This window comes from Etheostoma spectabile, chromosome 17 (genome assembly GCF_008692095.1).
Source record: "Etheostoma spectabile isolate EspeVRDwgs_2016 chromosome 17, UIUC_Espe_1.0, whole genome shotgun sequence".
In the NCBI taxonomy this organism is placed as follows: Eukaryota; Metazoa; Chordata; class Actinopteri; order Perciformes; family Percidae; genus Etheostoma; species Etheostoma spectabile.
The window spans coordinates 2,068,511-2,084,766 of NC_045749.1; the positions used below are offsets into that span (position 1 = coordinate 2,068,511).

At 43.3% G+C, this 16,256-nt stretch overlaps 1 pseudogene; it reads left to right on the top strand.

Moving 5' to 3' along the window:
- LOC116705465 (D(1)-like dopamine receptor) overlaps positions 1-16,256 on the top strand; it is a 20,114-nt pseudogene that overhangs the window by 2,737 nt on the left and 1,121 nt on the right.

The following is a 16,256-nucleotide window of genomic DNA, read 5'->3' on the forward strand; positions in this document are numbered from 1 at the left end:
TATCTGTAAATTATAGAGTGGTCCAGACCTGCTCTATCTGTAATTATAGAGTGGTCTAGACCTGCTCTATCTGTAAATTATGATTGGTCTAGACCTGCTTTATCTGTAAATTATAGAGTGGTCCAGACCTGCTCTATTGAAATTATAGAGTGGTGGTTAGACTGCTCTATCTGAAATATAGATTGGTTCTAGACCTGCTCTATCTGTAAATTATAGAGTGGTCCAGACCTGCTCTATCTGTAAATTATAGAGTGGTCTAGACCTGCTCTATCTGTGAAGTGTCTTGCGATAACTCTCGTTGATTTAATTCTATGAATTGATTTGAAATTTACTACTACAAGGAAGAAAGATTATGGAAGGTGTAAAACAGTCCATGTGAACAGTTTGTCATTAAACTTATGAATCAAACTTTGCCTTGCAGCCTCAGGAACAAAGAGGTCCTGTTATACTCTCCTCCGGTCTGGCCACACAAGCCTCGGATCCCTTTCACTCTCCAGTAAAATCAAAGTCGAGTCCAGCTCCTCCTATTAGTTCCCTTCTGCCACCCTGTCTACTCACCAGCTTTAAATCATGCTTCTCCTAAAACAGAATGAAATCAGTGTGTGGGCAGAACACAGACAGACAGACACACAGACAGACACACACACACACACACACACACACACACACCTGTGTGTGTGTCGAACGTATCTGGGAGAGCAGCATCTAGACGGGGTCTAGCACGTTGTAGTAAGCGTGTGTTACATGACATAAGGAGACGACCAACCGCACATTATAAGATGTGAAGGAGACGACCAAGAGTGTGTTATAAGACGCAAAAGGGACGACCAAGGTGTGGCTATGACGCTAAAGGAAGACCAAGAGGGTATAAGACGCTAAAGGAGACGACAACCGGTGTGTCATATGACGCTAAGGAGACGACCAAGAGTGTTATAAGACGCTAAAGGAGACAGACCAAGGTGTGTCATATGACGCTAAAGGAGCGACCAAGAGTGTTATAAGATGCTAAAGGGAGACGACCCAAGCGTGATCAATGACGCTAAAGGAGACGACCAAGAGGGTGATAAGACGCTAAGGAGACGACAAGCGTGTGTCATATGACGCTAAAGGAGACGACCAAGAGTGTTATAAGACGCTAAAAGAGCACCAAGCGCGTGTCATTGACGCTCAAGAGACGACCAGAGTGTGTATGGACGCTAAAGGTATACGACCAAGCGTGCGTTATGTGAAGCTAAAGAGACAAGGAGACGTGGGAATCAAAAAATATAGTTTTTTTTAAATATATTATTATATGAAGTCGGACAATAGTTCAAACATTGTACAAGAGTATCATAATGAAATGAGAAATAGAGAGCCTTTTTCAAGCCCATACCATGCCCCATCTATATCACCACCCTGCAAGATAGGGCTTTTACTGAGAAACCTAAGTGCACTGTAAAATAAATAAAAATAAACAATGGAGTAAAAAGTGGTTGTGGTGAATGCACACCCTATCAGGAAGTGTCTGTAGCTTATGAAATACTAAAAGAGTTCCAGCATTTCAAATAGTTATCAGTATTCCCTTGAGAGTGAATTTCACTTCTCTGATTTTAGGTCCTTCAGCCACAGGGACGCAGACGTGGGGCGATGCGGATTTAGCCAAATAAATGTACAAAACGTTGGACTGAACTATGCTGTAGTTGATGGAAATGCACCTTATTCACCATTACAAAGTTGACAAGGAAATGGATATACATCTAGGTTTTATAGGTTACAAGATGACCATCACAAGAAGTGAACCTTTCAAAACCCTGAAAAGCCAAAAATATCGCGTGGTGAAGTGGTTTTAAACTGAGCCAACGCTGGCCGATAAAAGCTATTAACTTAAACGCATGAACCTGAAAACTACGTAAGATCTGAAAACACATGGCGCCGCAGAAAATGTTCAACAACACACACACCACACAAACAACACACACACACACCACACACAACACAACCTTCAGGGTCATATGCCTCCTAGGTCAGCAGTTGGGTCAGCATCCACTTTCCTTTCTTGGCTTTACTGCCCTTCTTGCCCTCTATTTCTTCTCTCTCTGTCTCTCTCTGTCTTCTCTCTGCCTCTGTCTGCTGTCTGTCGGTCTGTTCTGTCTGTCTCTTCTCTCTCTGTGTGTCTCTGTCAAATTGACCCATTTCAATATCAGTGTTCTTTTAATCACCCAATTAAATGAATGATCCACACAACGCTCTTTGGCAAGGACACATCTCTACTTTCATTCATTTGGGGGTCTTTTCAATTTTATGACATTGAAAAAAACATTGAAGTGTTTTGAAATAGTATTGGTAAAAGTTGACATATTCCAGTCTGTAGGGATCCATCAACATACGTTCCTTTAATTTTAGTATTTAGTAATGAGTTTAATTGACCATAATTCCAAAGATAACTGTAAAACTCAGTTAATAGTTGGTGTTACGTATGTTGAAAAACTTAAAAAAAAAAAGTGACAAACATTAAAAAACATCAAAAGTGTTAAAAACAAGGGACAAACGTAAGAAAACTTTAAAACATTGATGAAAGCGTCAACAAAGTTGTTGATTTTCATTTTGACGGGAAGACAACACAAGGGTTAAAAGATCCTGTCGGATGTTACTGAACACTTGACTTGACAATTGGTTGATAATTGTGTTAAATGTTTTTAAGCCAATGTTTCTTCTTCTTATTATTATTAATTATCTTTGTAAGCTTCTTCTACCGATTTTTCTCTCTAGACTGTATTTTATTGTGAAAAATACTTGCAGTTTTTTTTCAGCCCTGGAGAAGAAGACTGGACAGAGCAGAAGTCCACGCTCTGCGATCGGAAGGAGGACTGCAACTGTCCACAGCGCCGCAGATAAGAGGGAAAGCGTGGATTTCTACTCGTGTCGTACACTACAGAGTACGCAGAAGGTGTGTTCTGCAAGGACCGCAGGGGGGAAGGCCCCTGGAATCGATGGTCTCCCCGGACTTCTACAAGACTTTCTGGAGGAAATGAAAAACGACATTCTAGATGTTTTAAAGGAAAGTGATGACTGTATCTCTCAGAGGTTGCCAGAGGCAGAGTTAGCTCTCCGCCCTAAGAACGGTGACTGGGGGCCGGTCTCTCTCGTGTCAGACTATAAAGATGATGTCCAAAAGTCTGGCCTTAGGCTGACGCAGTGTTGGACCGGTTATCCACAAGACCCAAACCTAATGCGTGCCAGTAGGTCCATGTGACAATGTCTCATTAATTTGGGGTATTTTGACCGTCTCTAGGTCGTTGGGTTTACACAACTGTCTTGTTTTGTTGGAGCAGGAAACGGCGGTTGACCGGGTTGAGCAGCGTTACCTGGGAAGGCGTTGGACAGGTTCGGCCTCAGCCCTGTTTCATTTTGAGATAAAGGAAATGAGAACACTGAGAGTGTGCGTGAAAATCTGGTGGTTTATGTAAACCCTTCAAAGTATCCAGGTCATAAGACAGGGCTGCTGCCGATGTCAGGTATTTTAGGCTTTGTCTATTGAACCATGTTGCACAATGTCCTTTCATCAATGGCCTGGTTTTACTTGCTTTTAATACACGTCTTTACTGTATCGGCTGTGTAGACAACATCATAGTTTTTACACAGAACCAACAAGAGTTGATAGTTTAGGACCCATTGTTAGACTTTTCAGAGACTCTCAGCTGTAAACTGGCAGAGAGTGAAGCCCTGGCAGTGGGGGATGGGCTGGAGGCCTCTCTCAGCATCCCGGTTGGTGACCTGGAGGGGGAAAAGTACCTGAAAGTACCTAAAGTACTGGGGGAATCAAAGAACCCAGCATGAACTGGAAGAAGAAATTGAAAAAGTGGAAGGTGCTGGAAAACTTTAAGGGTTTGGATAAAGAGACTCTCTGTTTGTGATGGATTTTAAGAAGGATTTCTATCGTGGCCTGTTTACAGTGTGGAAGCTGTTGAGCAAGGAGAGACGGGTGCAAGTGACTCCTTACACTAGCAATGTTTCCAGCCACACATTTTTATCCAAATTAAGTGATGTCAAATGAAAAATGCCTTAGGAAACCGTAATTTTATGGAATTAATGAATATGAATTAAAGGAAATACGGTCGGTCCTTCATCGATATCAGCTCTATACGTAAAGCTGATGGAAACGTTATTGCCAAATAAATAACGAATTGCGATTAAGTTTTGGTTGCAACCGCCACACATGAAGAAGAGTTGTAGTTCATTTTCCTCTCTATCTGCACGCATGGCGGGCCATAACAAAGACAGATGGTGGACGGACAAGGAGACGAGGAGACTTCTGAATTAATTAGCAAAAGAATGGCCGACAAAGGTTAGGACAAGCCATGGGACGTCCTGGGGGGTCAATGGAAGACGCTCAACAGCAAGACATGTCTCAAAAAAAGAGTCTCGCAGCGGTGCGAGGGACAATAAAAGACAAGTTACATCTGCATTGCATAGCGATGTGTTGATAGCATCGTTGTTTTCTTCTTATAGCTTGATATGTCGTATCAGCTGGAACATAAGCTCATGACAACTTGTCCCATATTGATCATGTGGTGGTAGACGGGATCCATTTTGTCTAAAAAAACGTTGTTGTTGCCTGAATGTTGTCTGATTCCGTGTGAAAAGAGGAAACCTTTAAAAGTTAAATAACTTAATATAGCAATTTGATCACAAAACAAGAATGTGACGTCATTACCACAGGTTTTTATTGACTTTAAAGCCGTTGGATGGAAACACACTTTCACCAGCTTATTCATATGAGTTTTTTTAACAAACTAGAGATCGATTGATAAGATGGAAACTTATCTTATGATCTGTCAAAGAGTGGTAGGTTGACCTGCATATGAAACAGAGGTGATTAGTGTAGATGGACTGCAGCTGGAACCCTGACTCTCGCACACCAAGCTTCACTCCTGCAATTAAGGACAGACGAGGGTGGGGGGGCAGAGACAGCGCGCTACCTAGCAGCAGCAGCAGGCCTACCATCTGAGACTCACTGTCTAGTAAATCTCCATTGGCTTGCATGCTGGAAAAAAATAATTCTGGTCAGGCCAATCGCATCGTGTATAGGTCGGTGGGCGGGGCTTAATGACGGCAGAGTTGCGACGGGTCAGCGTGAATTCCTTGCTACTTGAAAACAAGAAGTGGCCGCTGCTGGCGAACGCGGTCTGTCCAATCGTCTCTGGAAGACTTGGAGTTAAGATCTGAAGTCCTTCTTAAAAAAGGAAGATGTGTTCAGGTTAAAGGTTAATCTATAACCAGCTGTCTGGTTGGTGGAGCGCTTGTCCTATTGTTTGCAGAGGGAATTCCCAGTAGTTCCCTGACCCAACATCTGGATGTGGGTCGGCTTGTCAGTCAAGAAACCGATGTTTCTGATATAAAAACGTTATAAAACGGGTCAAATTTGACCTGAGACAACACAAGGTGGAACTTTGTGTAAACTCTACAGACCTTATGAGGAATGGATTCAGTTTTTCTTTCGCTTCTTTTTAATTATGCAGCGAGCTCGCAGGTGAGCCGCGCCCTCTTGGCCGCAACATTCTGTTATGTTGGCGAGATGCAAGGGTGCAACTTTGGGTTCAACATGGGGGAGGTAGGAGGTTTCGAGAGGGGACTAGAACTTTCTCAGAGTTGATTGAGTCTCATAGCCACACATGAGAGGAGCGCGACCAGGACTCAAATTGTTTGTTTGAGGTGTCTTTGGATGGGAGGGTCATATATAGCAATACTCAAGGCAGTCTCACGGAGAGACACAGCAATGTCCCAGGTCTGGTGGCCCACCACATATTGGCTTTTAAATACAATTTATGTATAATAGTTTATGTACACATCATTTATGGCTAATATTTACCATTACCCTGTGAGATCACATATGATCATAAGATCTTTTTGTTTTTGGGAGAAAAGGAAGGAAATAAAAAAAAAAATAGAAACAAGAATTTGATCATTATTGGCGCTTATTTCTTAGAACTTGATCTTGAACTAATGAAAGTGCTGAAATGTAACGATGTTGTAACATTGTGTGAGAATAGCAGATGCAGAAATACAACATGGTTTCATATCACCTTCATTTAAATACACTCGGGTCCAGTAGACGCGAACACCTCATATGATATTTGGGTGAAACATTGAAAACGGGTCCCCAGACCCAAACAACACACTGGGTCAATAGAACACGTGTAGTTTCTGATACATTTATTCATACACACTCGCAATAACTAAACAAATGACGCACAGTCAGGTGCCTTTGGGATTCACTCTCGATCCAAAAAGTGATTTTTGCGTCGGATATGACGCTGAGAGAGATATTTCATGAGTTTGGTGCGAGAATGGGTTTCACAAAACACATGCAAAGACAAAAACACACACAAACCACACACACACACACACACACACACACACACACACACACAACCCCCTTAGACAACATCCAACACTCACAGCAGCCGTCCCCGCCCTCAACAGTCGCACCAAAAACAGTAATTAAGAGTCAACTCTTCACCTCGGTCGTTGAACCGTCAGACGCCGCCAGATCAGCCACCGGGCACAACACCGGGGAGGAGGAGACGGGGCGTGGTCAGGAGCCTGCGTCAGGGACGACTGAGCCTCACCTCGCGGCAAAGTGCACGCCAACACACAACATGCACACACACAGTTAGGTAACACATTAAGGGAGTGCATGTAAAACTAAGTAAAGAAGCAACCACAAAGAATAGGGATGATGTTAAAAAAATAGCTCAGGTATGTCCAGGTAAACGTATGACACCCACACAAACACACACACACACACACACACACACCACACACACACACACACACACAACACCACAAACACTCGCTTAGTCTCACAGCTCCAGGCAGTACGTGAAGGTGTTGAACTGACTTTGATCTCCAGGCAGACAAAACGGTATTCGTGTTCCGGGGTTATGGAAGTCACTTTGAGGGACAGATTAATTGAGGCTCAAGGGCAGCATTGAAATCCTTGTTTGACCTGTAACTAACTAAATTAATGAAATTGTGCCAGTAGAAAAGCTGCAATACAAACAACACTTTAATCCAGTTGGAATCAGTAGTGTCGGTGTGCTGATGTCCACAATGTGTTCGTCCGAAAGTCTTAATAAAAGTTTGAAAAGGCAAAAATGACCTTATGGGTAACTGAGATAACTACTTCATCTTGAAAAAGAGATTGCGTTTAAGGGTATTGGGGAAAATCAAATCTCCCCATGTTTTTTGACAAAATACACCAACGTTGATATTGCCGAGATATTGTAGAGTTGACTATTGGTGTTTCACAAAATAGCAACACAATGAGATACATAATCATCAATAATGTGGATACAATGACTAAGTGGGTAAAGGCAAATAATAGAACGCTGGAACAGTGGTAAGTTCAGAAAATGACATCCCTTGCCTTTAAACCCGAAAAGACAACACCAGGACGAAATATCGCGTCATATATCTACCCGGCCGAGATGGGCTTCAACAATGAGATTCTCTTTGGGGTTAAACCCAAATCCAACAGGCCGATTTCAAAAAGTAAGAAAAAGGGAGCACATCTCAAGTTGCCATATTAATGAGGACGACATACTGTCATTTCTCTATTTCATTATGCTCACGTCACAATGAAATACATTCAAGGGCAGAGTCATTACAGCACCCAACAGATCATCCATTGCCAAAGAAACAGGTCACGGCTTAACTTGGGGTTCAACATTGTGGGTGTGGGGGGGGTGTTATTAAAATTTGAAACGTCAACCCTTCTCTTTTCGCATTCTGGTGATTTTTTTTATTAACTTGTGTAGGCAAGTGTCTTTATTGATGTCAAGGAAATTAGATAGGTTTTGGGTTGTAACACCCCCCCCCCCCCCACGTAAATTCGCCTATGAGTAGCAATGCAGCAAAAAGCCTTTTCAGAGCGCGACAACGGCAGAGTCATATAGCAACCAATGGCGTGTTAAGTGCATAGGCGTAAGTCAATAAATGGAGGGAAGCAGGGAATATGTCACAAATACTTACTGATCCCCGCAGGGAATTCTGTTACAGTTGCACGAAGTATGTAAATGAATAAATAAAAAAATAGAAAAATTAAAAAATTTAAAATAAAAAATCAAAAAATTATAAAAATAATTAAATAGAGGTAGATTGGTCCCCTTTAAATAATTTGAAAGGCAACCTCCAAAGGCAATCCCAGAATATTTCTCTACATCTAAGTGTTGGGGAGTGTGTAAAACAGCATGCAGCTGGCGCCATCTGGGGCTGATCTGCGCTTCAGTCACAATGTCTTCTGTGAAATAATGTATTCTGCCCTTAAATTAAAATATTCACTCTGATGTGAGCTGTTAGATGCAGAATTGTTTCCAACCAGCAGGGGCCTCATACATCACTGACATCAACCCACAGAGTAGATTGCATCACAGAGATCAACGCTGTTCAATGACATAAGGTCCCATGACATGGTTGCTCTTTGGATGCTTTTCTATAGGCCGTAGTAGTCCCTAATACTGTATCTGAAGTCTCTTTTATATAGACCTTAGTGGTCCCCTAATACTGCATCTGAAGTCTCTTTTTATAGACCTTAGTGGTCCCTAATACCGTGTCTGAAGTCTCTTTATATAGACTTAGTGGTCCCTAATACTGTGTATGAAGTCTCTTTATATAGACCTTAGTGGTCCCTATTACTGTATCTGAAGTCTCTTTTATATAGGCCTTAGTGGTCCCCTTCTGTATTGAAGTCCTTTTATATAGACCTTAGTAGGCCCTTATACTGTATCGAAGTCTTTATATAGCCTTAGTGGTCCCTAAACTGTATCTGAAGTCTCTTTTATATAGACCTTAGTAGTCCTAATCTAGTATCTGAAGTCTCTTTTATAGACCTTGTAAGTCCCCTAATACTGTATCTGAAGTCTCTTTTGTATAGACTTTAGTGGTCCCTAATCTGATCTGAGTCTTTTATATACATATATTACACCCACTAAAGCCACTTGCCCCCTATGACCTCATATGGGGAAAGATTCCAGATTGGCCCATCTGAGCTTTCATAAAGGAGATTTTCATGCCATGGGACCTTAATAGTTCCAGACTGTAAAAGCAGCACATGTTTTCAAAGAGAGTGAGAGAGAGCTGTAAGAAGAGGTCTCACTCACTTCAGATTTTGGCTTCTTTTTATAATACCCTACCCATTGCAGCTTTTTTGATTTTGTGAATAACAATTCGTATTTTTTCTCTTTCAAACAAAACATACAAACTCATACAGCAAGAACACTTTTTTTTTAACAGCACCATTTTCATCTTTATTTTTCCACATTCTTAAATAAAATCTGTCTATCTTTAAGCTAGTGGCCCCGGCTCTTAATATGGGCTTTTCATCCCGCTTAGAATCGACCTTGACCCTTTGGCACTGTTAAACATGACAATGTGCACAAGTGCTTCAACCCCCCATACAAAACACACATATACACTCACACACAGTATACACACACAACACAATATTGCTCCCCCCTGGCCCCCCACCCCTAAATTGACAAAACGATTCATTAAAACGGATACGCGGGGCGACCTCTAGCGCACCCAGAAGGCCGAGTCCATTGCGCCCCGTTCTGTCTTTCCACTGTCACATCGAATAAAGGGAAATGCCCCAAAAAGTCACCTTTAATAAACAGGAAGCCAGCTGAACCAGCCGATGACACGCCGCTAAGATTGACGATTGAACATGTTGTTTGAAGACTTGGATATATAGATTTTGTTTTCCTTTTGGCGGTTGCTATGCACTTATGTGTTTCATATTGTAATTTTGTGTTGAAAACAAAGAAAAACTTTGGTCCTCAAGCTCTAAATGTCAGGGATGCTTCTGCAGACTGCTTCTCAGCGATCATTCTGAAATGGGATGATGTATGTTAGGGGGGGGGGGGGGGGGGGGGGGGTTGATTTTAAAATTGGGTGCTCAAGTGTGTGTTGGTATGAGCAGCTTTTTTCTGTCGAGTGGAAGTCAATGGGCTTATTATTCTTCTACAGTCTCTAGTTTCTGTCTGTGGAATACACACAAAAAAAGAGCTGGAGTGAGGCGAGAAAAACACAATGATTCAGGGGCTGGGTGTGTGTATGTGTGTGTGTTTTGTTGGTGTGTGTGTTGTGTGTATGTGTGTGTGTTTGTGTGGGTGTGTGGTATGCAATGACAAAAAGGCGTTCCTTTATTCTTTGGTTTTCTGCATTTTATTCTTAATGTCCACCTGAGTGTGGACCTGCTTTTATGAAGGGTTCAAGCAACCCTTCACATATTATGTCATAATGATGATAACATAGGAATTAGTCCAAATGAAAACCTGTTCCCTGTAGAGAATTGCATAGATTCAGTTCATAACAATAATGTAGGGGAAAAAAAAAACCTTTTAGTGTCGTTTATCTTCTTTTAACTTAGTTTTCTTCCCTGAAACACTCAAAGCCCCTTTTTTCCTCAAAATATGTATTTCAGACATTCGTTGGAGTCTTTTTTTTGTATCCAAGGTGAAAAGTCTAACTGGATGTTGACCGTAGTATCTATTACCTGTGCAGAGGCTTCGAGCGTCAAATAAAGAGAGCGAGTCCGGTGCACCGAGAGGCACACTGGGATAAAAAGAGACGGGACAGAGACATGAACTCCGAGTGGATTAATAAGTATCATTGCTATTCAATTATTATCAAATTAAAAAAACTAAACATTATGTAGTTCAATTTCTGAGGATAAACGGGGTTTGCCGAGCGCTTTTTTTTGGAGATAAAATGCACTGCTTTGCGCGTCCGGAGTGAGGATTATTAAAAAAAAGAGGATCTTTATTGAATCATGCAAGATTTTTATTGAAGACGTCAGTTTCCTTGCTGATTTTTTTCTCTCACTGAGCCATCAGAGGATGGTTGTTGCGTCAAGAGACGCAGATTAGAAGAGAGACGCGCCTTCCCGTGTGGATATTAATCGCCTGTTTGCCACTTTTGGATCCGGCATCGGGGGAAAAACAAAAAAAAAGAAAATGGAAACACGTCGTGGAGTAATTTCACCAAGTTCTGTCGGAGCTAGACGGGCCGGACGGCGGGGAGGATGGAGAGGAGGAGCGGGAGCAGCGGGAAGGTGGCGGGGGACTGCGCGTCCTCGTCGGCGCATCCTGTCCTGCTCACGTGTCCACGCTGCTCGGAAACACGCTGTGTGTCGCGCAGTGGTCGCTTCCGCCAACTGCGTCCAAAGTCACAACATTCTTCGTCATCTCGCTGGCCGGGTCGACCTGTTGGTGGCGGTGTCGTGATGGCCGGGTAGCCATCACCGAGGTGACCGGCACGTGGCTGTTCGGGCGTCTGCGGCGTCTGGATCGCTTACGATCATGTGCTCCACGGGTCATCTTGCACCTGTGCATCATCAGCGTGACCGCTACTGGGCCATCGCCAGCCCTTCAAATACGAGCGGAAGAGACTCAGGGGTGGGCGTTTGTCATGACGGGGTGGCGTGGTTGTGTCCATTTCATCTCTTTCATCCCGGTGCAGCTCACTGGCACCAAGTGGAAGAGGAGGTGATGGCGGAGGTGGTGGAAATGATGGCTGCCAACAGGGGCGGCAGGAACTTCAAAACAGCAGCAACGCTAACGCCAAGAGCTGCGTCGCCAACCTGAACAAAACCTACGCCATCTCTTCCTCACTCATCAGCTTCTACATCCGGTGGTGATCATGAACGCCACCACACCGCATCTTCCGGATGCTAGACCCAAATCCGCGCATCACGTCTTGGAGGGGCGGCGGAGCAGGCGCAGAACCACGGCCATGGCGCCAACCGGAACCGGCAGCAGCAGCAAGTGGCAGCGCACCCACCGGCCCAAGACGAGGCCTCGCTCAAGTCGTCGTTTAAGAAGGAAACCAAAGTCCTGAAGACGCTCTCCTCATCATGGGCGTGTCGTCTTCTGCTGGCTGCCGGTTTCGTCCTCAACTGGCACCGTCCCGTTCTGCGACCCGCCGTGCGTCAGGAAGCCACCTTCACAGTCTTCGTGTGGTCGGCTGGGCCAACTCTCGCTCACCGCATATACGCTTCAACGCCGACTTCCGCCGCGCCTTGCCACCTCCTGGGTTCAACCAGATGTGCCAAACAACGCGTGGAGGCGGTGAACTTCAGCGACGAGCTGGTGTTCTACCACACGACACGACGTCCACAAGGAGGCGCTGGTTCCCCGCGGCGACGCAGCAACTTCCCTGCAACACTCGTCGGGGCCAATCATCTGGAGGATGAGCGCGCAGTTCGACGAAGAGTCGATGATCTCCAACGGTTCTCGGAGCTGCAACAGACTGCTGCTGCTTCCGCCACGTCCAGCTCGAGGACGACCACGAAATGGATGGAGAGCGATGCTCGATACCCCGACAAGTCCATCAGGTGGATAGGACAGGAAACGGCAGGATGTAGGTGGAGCGGCGAACGATTTTGGACCAAATAAGATATCTGTATAATAAGGATTGACTGTGGTGCTCTCACAAAATATTAACACAATCATAGTTTTAAAAATATCTACATATGTTCCGATACCATTTTATTCCTTCCAATACCGATTCCGATACTGAACTTGCAAGTGACCGATACGAGTACATGAGCCGAACCAGTAACAAATATGTGTTTTAACATCTGTATAACCCTGTACAGATGGAATATGCTACATGTTGTACAGCCTGGCTCAGATTAAACCCTTTGTGAAAAGTGAACTAATGCCGAGACAGAAAGACATAGAGCTTCTCTCTTTCTAGTTTGACAGTCAGACATTTGATCACTTGATATCGGATCGGTAGATAGTTTGAATAATCACGACAAGGCATTTCTGTTACTGGTATCGGAACAGTCTATTTAATGTCACAGATAATGTCGAAACAATGCCCAATGCCGGGTTTCCACTGGTTGCAAATGGCTGCGTCTCGGCTCCGTGCTTCGCCGTCCGTCAACACACCAGGTCCAGAACGGCTGCGGCCATGACTGACAGAGGAGTCCGAGACCCACAATATCTTGCGAGATCTCGTAAAATAGAACACGAAACCACCACAGTTAGTTTCCATCCAGAGGAGGGAGGGGAACAGCTCTGTGCTGTTTTCAAGGTGTAGTGTATGAAGATATGATCCGCACTGAGCTCGCTATTTTATTTTGAACATTAACGGATGTTTATTTTGTTTCTGTGTCCGACTTCCTGACCTGCATTATCTGCTCGTGCTGAATTGCTGCGGAGCTCTCGGTGTCTGGCAGCAATAGAAGCCTGTTATCGGTACGAGTCGAGACACAGCCACTCACAGTCAGTCATTGCCCCGAAGACACACAAGAGGGTTAATGTGAAAAAAAAATCAATATTTGAATACATCGAACCACTGTGGTTTTTTAGAAAAAATATTGAATGTCATCTTTTGCCAACATGACAGCACCACAGCGAGGACGTTACAGGTATTTGGGCGACAAAAATCGAGAGTTATGCCACGACGAACCGAGTTTCCTGGGTGAAAGTCTTTCCGGAAGTGAACTCCGCTCCCCGGCTGCAAGCGCCATGTTTCTCCTAGGCCGTCCCGGGGTTTCATGTTAAAAATGGAGAAAATAATTGAACACATGTATAAAAACGTTCTTTTCTTTTGAAGCTGGTGTATAAGGTTCATGAAAACAGCCTGGACACAGTAAGGGGGAGATTAATGAACAAAATGCTTTGTCAGGCATTAAATCTTATTTATTACAGCAAACTACTGAAGTGTTTCAATTTATTTCGAAGTTGCACATGCAAATATGTCATCAGGTTGATGCATGAATACAAATCATTGTGATGTCGGAATTTGTTTTGTGTTTTTAACTGGACCCTATTTCCTGTGCATTGGGTCGAAGTGCTAATGTGACAAAAACCTTCTTCCATAAAAAAATCTCTGGTATTGATGTACAATTCATTCAAGGGGTGATCACAAAATTACTTTATAAAGAAATCTTTCATGTGAAAAAAAAAAAAACATGAGATGAACAAAGAACAGGGGGATTCTTTATTTGTTACTATATTATTTATTAGGGACCAGTGCAATTTTAAACAAATGGTCCCATTTGATGCATTGTTCCAGCGTTAGCCACAGGCTAATTTCCATGTGCGGGTCCCCACTGGGCTTCCCTTTGTTCTCTCATATTTGCTTGACTTGGTTCAATATTTCTTTCTTTTTCTCCACATCTTCTGCGTGATCCTTTCATCTTCAGTAGGTAGTGGAGTTGAACAGAGCAGAGGCAACCCGGGGCCACAGAGGGGCGACACCCTGCACCCCACAGGTGTTCTACAGCGTAGGACTCACAGTGTCATCAGTGTGTTTCTGAGTGGACAGAGCGTTGGCAGTTTAGGCTGGAAATATGGAAATACAGACAAATGGAAATATGGACATATGGACAATGGAAATATGGAAATATAGACATATGGAAAATATGGAAATAAGACATATGGACAAATGGAATATGTAATAGACATATGGACAAATGGAAATATGGAATATGAAAAAATGGAAATATAGACCTGTGGAAATATGGAAAAGTGGACATATGGAATATGGACATATGGCATATGGTCTATGGAAATATGGAAAATTGAAGATGGAAATAGGAAATATGGACATATAGAAACATGGAAACCTAGGTAACAGTTACATTGCTACATTTGGTTTACAAAGTAGCTTTTGCTACACTTCCCCTCTCATTCCCCCTGCTCTGTTTTTTTCTCCTCTATTCCCCCTGCCTGTCATGTCCTCTCATTCCCGCTCTGCGTTTCCCTTCCATTCCCCCCGCTTGCGTTCCCCTTCTATTCCCCCGCTCTGGCGTTTTCCTTCATCCCCTTCCCGCTCTGGGTTTCCCTCTCATTCCCCCTGCTCTGCGTTTCCCCTATCATTCCCCCTGCTCTGGCATTCCCCTACTCATCCCGCTCTGGATTTCCCTTCATTCCCCACTCTGGCAATTCTCCCATCCAGGAATGTTGTAGGACAGCCAGACCCACTCCGCAGCGCTGTGGAGAAAGATCTGGCAATGGTGGTGGTGTCAAGGTTTTTTGATATCCTCGTCCGAAGTCATTGCTCTTTTCTTTGTTTGTTCTCCGTTTCTTGTTTTGGTAGTAACACGTTAACTCGTAACCCTGGCAGAGACCGGGGAAAAACAATACGGCACTTTAAACACAATGGGTTGAATAGCGATTCTGCTGCGTTAGCTGCTATTAGAGGCCGACGATATATCGGCGGGCCGATATTTTCCTGATATAAGGCATTTCCCGAATATCGGTATCAGCATCTAATGGGCGATTAAAAAATTTCTGATAATGAATATTAATAAATAAAACGGAACGTCAACCATGTTCTTGAGCGTTGGCGTGCATAGTCTGTCACAGAGGACGCTCTACAACGTCCTGTTAGTGATAGTGTAGCTAGTCTGTCCACCAGAGGACGCTCTAACGTCCCTGTTGGCAACACTAAATTTTTTTTGTCTAACATCATGTGGCAAATTTTAAAATCAAAATCTCCAAGATTTTTACTCCAATCTGTACTGTTGTTACCATATGTGAAATCCCACTTGGTTGTGTGTGTTTGTGTGTGGTGCGTGTTTGTGTGTGTTTATGGTAACCTTTTTTTATTTTAATATCTTTCATTTCACCCATCATCATTGTATCTTTAACACAATTTCAGGAGGTACAATGATCATAGGCCAGCCATTTCAGAGGGGGTCTTCTAACATAAAAAACATATAGCCAACGAAAAACCAATTTACCAATGGACAAAAATAGAGTACAGTATAAAAAGAATAAATAAACAAAAAATGAAACAAAAAAACAACTAAGTATAAAATAAAAATAAACCAACCTAAAATAAAACATTATAAACTACAACAGAAAGGATAAACCTGCTCATGTTGAGAACCGTATGATGTCGGGTTTATTGCTGCCGTCGTGTCAATGGTTACGGGAAAAAATCAAAAGCTCTTATTTTGACACAAGAACTGCCTCATATTGGTTGTGAAGTAACGTCCTGCTTCTATTTTTGAGCTTGCTGTAATATGCTTTCATTGTTAATGTAAAGCACAACACCACACACAAACACACACACACACACACACACAAAAACACACACACACACACCACACCACTCACAACTCACACACACCCTGTAAAAAACTGCTATTAAAATGAAACTGCACAGGCTTTGTCCAGATAACAAAGGAGGATCCGCCCTGCATTAAAACCTTCTGTCTGTCTGTCTGTCTGTCTGCTGTGTGGTGTGCCCCG